The 6,046-nt window shown below is 49.0% G+C and overlaps 1 pseudogene; it reads right to left on the bottom strand.

Moving 5' to 3' along the window:
* Positions 1-224: 224 nt before the first annotated feature.
* Positions 225-1,480, bottom strand: LOC137723531 (2-oxoglutarate-dependent dioxygenase 19-like; annotated as a pseudogene).
* Between the last annotated feature and the right edge of the window lie 4,566 nt (positions 1,481-6,046).

The following is a 6,046-nucleotide window of genomic DNA, read 5'->3' as shown; positions in this document are numbered from 1 at the left end:
AGACATATGGTATAAATCATTAAAATCGATATCTATTTTATTGGTCAATATTTCATAAGAATGCAATAATGATTTACAAATAAAATCTGAATCTTCAGGCCAAGAACAAAAGAATGAATGTAGAATGAAATCAAGAAAACGACCAACATGGGAAAAATTGGACAACTGCTGCTCTGAATCTCTCATAGAAAGTAGATTGAATCTCTTTAAGGAGATTGACTACTTCAATTGTCCTTGACGCGCAGGTGATCCAAGCAAGGCACCATGTAGGCAGCGGGGCTTGCCTGAAGTTCCATGAATTTCTCATATGTCATTCCAATGTACTTTGCTGTTTCACCTTCCTTTTCTAGCAACTCCGGGATCGGTAGGGTGGGCGTGTCCAGTGCCGGTCCATGTGGTATGGCGATCGATATCCTCGTTGCTGTGTTGTTCACAGTTGCTCGATGCCATATGCTCTTGTACTTGTCGTTTGTCAGAATCTGCATTTGATCACCAACGTTAACAATAAAAGAGCCTGGAGCGGAATTCACCAAGACCCACTTATCATTGTGCTTGACTTCAAGGCCACACATATCATTCTGAATCAAGAGCGTCACTAGTCCGTGATCGGTATGAGGAGGAATACCGATTGCCAGGTCAGGCTGCGGGCAAGCCGGGTAGTAATTCGCTGCCAGAATTTGCAAGCCGCGATCCCAATTCATGGCCTTAGCAATGTAATCGGCTTCCAATCCTAAGCTCTCTGATATTCCACTCAATATTTCGGTTGCCACTGCTCGGGTTCTTTTGCTGAACTCCAATGAAACCTCACCGTATCCAGCCGGTTTGTAGAGTGAGTTGAACTCGGGGTGTGCGATGACCTTCAGATAATCCCTCCAGAGGCGCACTTTGTCGATTGCGACGTTGAAGCTGGTGCCGCACTTGATTGGGTCCAGCAGGTTCCTTGTTTGGAACTCCTTCTTCTCCTCATTCGGCAGCTCAAAAAATCTTTAGCATGAGTCGACCATTGCTTCCATCAAGCTCTCTGGTACACCGTGGTTGATCACCTAAAAGACATCGCGTATGAAAATAATTAATTCATGTTTCATTATTATGAGCATTCTTCAATTAATTTGCCACATGCTCAAGCATATATTAATAACTAGTAAGTGTATATTACAAAAGTCAAATATTGAGTTTGTATCGTAGAATGACAGACTGTGAGTGTGACTACCTGAAAGAAGCCCCATTCTTGGCAAGCTCTGCCTAGCTTCTGGATCATTTGTGCCCGTTGATCAGGGTAGGCAGAGGTGAGAAGAGCAAAATCAATGATGGGGATTGAATGTTCTGGGTCGTTTGCATCTCCCATGTCGTTGGGATTTTTGGTGTAGGTGTACTCCGAAGGTACAGAAGTGAGAGCAGCTGAGTCAGCTAGGGTTTTGATGCTAGCTACTTTGGATTCATTACCAATTGATGCCTCCATTGAAGTCATTGAAGGTGCCATTGTGTGTGTGTGTTTGAGAGAGAGAGAGAGTATGCTTGTCTTGAGAATTGGGGAACTAATCAGTGTGTTTGAGTAGGGATGGACGGCTAATATACAAAATGGTTTATTTTTATAGGCAAGAAATCTTTTTTTTTTCCCCACATGAAACCAATGTTTATATCCAAATTTAGTTTAAATTTGTTGGGCAAGTGACTCGATGAGGTCTCCAAGCTTGACCAAGGCTTCCAGGCTGCCAAATAATAAATTTAATTTTCAATTTATGGGGCAAGAGACACGACAAGGTCTCCAAGCTTGACCAAGTCTTCCAGCAGTCAACCACTTGCTTGGTCTCCCTTGCACTAAGCTCTTCAGCAAGTCTTCCGGTTAACCGACGACTGGAGTCTGGCCTTTCTTTTCTTGACCTAGCATTCTCCATCTTGACCTAGCATTCTCCAACTCCTTCCATGATCTAAGGACTTCGTCTCTTGAACATCAAAATCTAAAGACAGGTTATCTATCTGAATCAGTCTTCCAGACTGTCAAATAACAGTAAAACGATTCGTAAAACAAGTTTTCATTTTACAAATACAGAAACTAATGCGTTTGGCAGCTTGTTTACTTAAATGAACTCAATGTAAAACCATTTGTGAATGTGTTGACCCTAAAAATTACAAAACCTACGTGGCGCGCAGGCCGAGTAACTAATAAGCTAACTACGTCATTCGGTCGAATGCGGGGCGTGCCAACTCGTCGGCCGAGCCTGGCCGAGGAGTAAAATTTGTTGATGTAGCTTTGAGCGCATCGCTGACTTCTTTAACTTGCGATTGCGACCAAGGAAGGAACACTCTCGGTCTCTGGGTTCTACAGACTGAAGACAAGGCTGCTAATTCTGCGGAGTTCACAAATCGTCCGAGCCCGATTCGGTCACTGTGATTATATTCGTGAGAGTATAAGCACGTCGAATCGAGACCAAGGTGTATGGGCACAGGTACTCGAACGTGATGTATGTCTTGATGGTAAACGTAGTTCGGCCGTCGGAATGCCGAACCCTGAAACTCACTTGTGAGTATCCAATCATAAAACCACTCGGCGACCAGTACGCCGAGCAATGTAATTCGTAACACCTAACTATGCCGAGAAGGCTAGCAGGGTGACCTTTGCCAACAAAGGTTCGAAAACCTTTCTCGACCGAGACTTGGATAGATAATCGGTCGACCTCGACGCAGTGCTGTTTATCCAAACTGAAGATGCTTCTCGGTCGACTGATTCTGCGGCAGCAGTGCTGTTTATCCAAACTGAAGGTGCTCGCCGGGTGCTTCCATAGTGCTGTTTATCCAAACTGAAGGTGTGTCGGCGGGAAAAGAAAAGGAAAAAATCTCAAGGTGTTGAGAGGTTTTGCGCAGGGCAATTGTATGCTGATTCGAAGGTCCTTTTTGTTTGCATGATTTCTTGTATTTATAGTGCCCCATTCCTTGAAACCGACTCCGATTTGGATTGGGAGTCCTTGTCCCATTTCTCTTCTTCCTCGAATAAACCTACTCCTACTGGGATTCTGAATTTTCCTTCTTTTCGGGACTTCATTCCTTGCTGGTCGAGAATCCTAGTTGCACCAGGACTTCCTCGACCTTTCTATTTATCTGGACTACTTATGATAGGATTTGGCCGACCCTGTTAGCTGGCCTGGGCCCTATTATTCGGCCCATAGTATTTATCATCTCCTTGGGCCGAGCACATCTTACTGCTCGGCCCAGCAATAATATTTTGGGCCCAAACATTGCCCCCTCGCTTCTGAGGTCGCCGACTGTTAACTCTTGGTCGGGCCTCGACCTTGAAGAAGCGAAAACGTTTATTGCTTTTTTGAACTTTACTTAATGACCGTTATTCCTGCGCATTTATGAGGCATGATTGCACTTTCCTTGTTGCCCCCAAAGCGTGGCCACGTGTCGATTCTCCGCCGCTCTTAAAACTTTCAATTGTGGGCCTCGAAACCGTGCACTAACTGGAACGTCTTATCCTCATTAATGCCTTAAAACTGGCGTCGCACGCAATCGTGCGTCCTGGATTTTCGGCTCCTCGATCCCCTCTTCGCAGGTTCCCAAAATATCCGAAATGATTGAGCCTTTCCCGGTTAAATTTCCCCCCAATTTGAACCAGTGCTTTTCGAATCCCAGACGTTTGATATTCATCCTGAAAGGCCTATAAATACCCATATTTCTGCCATTCGCCTTTTACGCTTTCACAAATTCTAAAATCTCAATTTCTCATCCTTGTTCGTTCCAATCAAACCTTCCAGTTCTTCCTTCTGCAATTATTTTCTCCAGCTTTTCCAAATTCTCCCCTACCATCTTTATTAATGGCCTCCTTTATCTCGAAGCTCTCTGACGAGATCAACAAATGCAAAGATTTCATCGATCGAAATGTGATCAAAACACTACGCTTCGAGAATGACATGGCCACCACTCATCAGATCCTGGGCCCCCTCTTCAGGGATGCAGTGCCGTCGTGCATCACCAACCTCCTCAAGGAGCAGTGCCTAACACCCCTGCTTCAAGGGTTCGACTGGTCCAAATGGTGCTTGGCTCGGCCTCAAGGAGCCTGGCCCTCGACCACCACAGTCTGGGCCGCCTGGGTGGATCGAATGAGATCATTCTTCGGCGAGGAGTGGAAAGCCCTCGACTTCTATGATGCCATCCTGCTCTCGACCATGGAAATTACCATGGACAAGGAGCTGCTTATGGCGGCCTTGACCCTATGGTGTTCGGCCACCAACACCATGGTCCTTCCATTCGGACCCCTCAGCCCTACAATCCTTGACATCTCGGCTATTCTTGGGACTCCACCATCTGGTCTCCCAATCGACGCCGCCCTCTCTGGATGCCCCTCCCTCCTTGACCTGAAGGCGCTTTTCGACAAGCGGGCCGTCGAAACACTCAGCCGAGGAGATCGAAAGCCTTCCAGAGAAGAAGTTCAGAAGCTTCATAAGAACTTCTTCAACTATAATACTCTGATTCTCCACTTCGCCGGCCGAGGCGAGGAGAGTCTCAGGAAGGGAGAACATGAAGCTTTCCTCTTCTATTGGTACAACAAATTTATTTGTTGTACCAGGTCGAACAAGTGCCTGGTCGAGAATATGCCGGTGGCCCAGGCCCTGGCTAGTGGTCACTCTCTGGCGCTTAGCCCGGCTATTCTTGCCAACCTCTTTCGTTGCTTGGCCGAGACGACCATCAACAAGATTGACCCGCACTAGAATGGGCCCCTCTGGGTTTTCCAACTCTGGCTGCAGGTCTATTTCTCCACTCTTCGGCCTGAGGTCCCCGCTTTCCAGCGCTCGGCCGCCCTCGGCCCCCAACTGGCCTCTCGACCGGCTCCTCCTCACCGGGCTGATGAGGTCCTTAAACACTTTTTCAGCCTCGACGTTCTTTCGGACGACGAGTTCTTGGTGTGCCGGCGTCAGGAGTACCCTGCTTCAATCGGGCTCCCGACGGCAACTTGGGCCGCGGCCGAAGACGCGGGCCTTCGTCAGTCATGGGGCTCAATTGTACTGGCTCGCGACCTTCCCCTTGGTTGCGATGCCCGCCGAGCCGGGGACGTCTTTTTGGTTCTTCCGAGAGGGAGTGCCGGACGACGGAGCAAGAGTTTCAGGACCGGTGCAAGAAGTTTCATCTTCGGCCAACCGTTCCGGAATCCTTGGGCACCGACACTTTTGGGGATTGGTGGGATGAGTATACCGGCGACTTCTTCAGCGCCACGGCCGAGGACGTGGTGAGCAAAGTGTTTGGTGACCGGCCCAGACCAGCGCTCTCGACCCAACCTAAGGAGTCGGCCCAAGGTATATTGTTGACTACTTTGCTACTTCAGAAAAAGAAACTCACTTGTCCTCGTTACTAATTACTTTGCTATTTCAGGGGGTCGCGGGTCGAAGACGGTCGAGGTGGTCGCCGCGGTGGCAAAGGCGAAAAAGGCGCCTACGAAGAGGACCCTTGTCACCGAGCGGTCGGTCCCTGCCAAACGCCCCCACCGAGGGGTCGAGCTGGCGGAAGAGATCCCTCGCCCTTCTAAACGCGTCAAGAGATTGGCAAAGAAGGGCGACCGGGAAATTCATGTCGTCCCCAATGACACTAATGGGACGCCTGCTCCTGCCGGTTCTCCAACTGTGCCGGTTGCCCCGGCAACTCCAACCTCGAACCCTCCAGCCGTCTCCCAGGCCGATCCAATCGTCGCACCCGCTCCAGCTTCGGAGCCGGTCGTGGCACCTGAAATGGGAAAGTCGGCTGCGCCTGCCGAGGCACCCTCGACTCCAACGGTCGTTTTGGAGGTATAATTCTGCTTCTACTTGGTTTCTTTAGGTTTCTAGTTGTAACGCTAAATGTCCCGCTGCAACGCCGTCGTCGACCAGTCAACTCTTCTCCCGTCCATCCTTCTCCGGTAGTCGAGGCGACCGCTCGACCACGTCTTACTGCGGCGGATCGTGGCAAGAGACCTATTGCCGATCCTGAGGCCACGGCTGAAACGCCGATCCACTCGCAGGACGAAGATCCTCCCATTCCTCCACAGGAAGTCTCTTCGGCCTTTGTAAGTCTCGCTTTT

The sequence above is a fragment of the Pyrus communis genome, chromosome 2, assembly GCF_963583255.1.
Source record: "Pyrus communis chromosome 2, drPyrComm1.1, whole genome shotgun sequence".
In the NCBI taxonomy this organism is placed as follows: Eukaryota; Viridiplantae; Streptophyta; class Magnoliopsida; order Rosales; family Rosaceae; genus Pyrus; species Pyrus communis.
The sequence above is the reverse complement of the archived record's forward strand: the minus strand, read 5'-3'. Positions and strand labels throughout refer to the sequence as shown.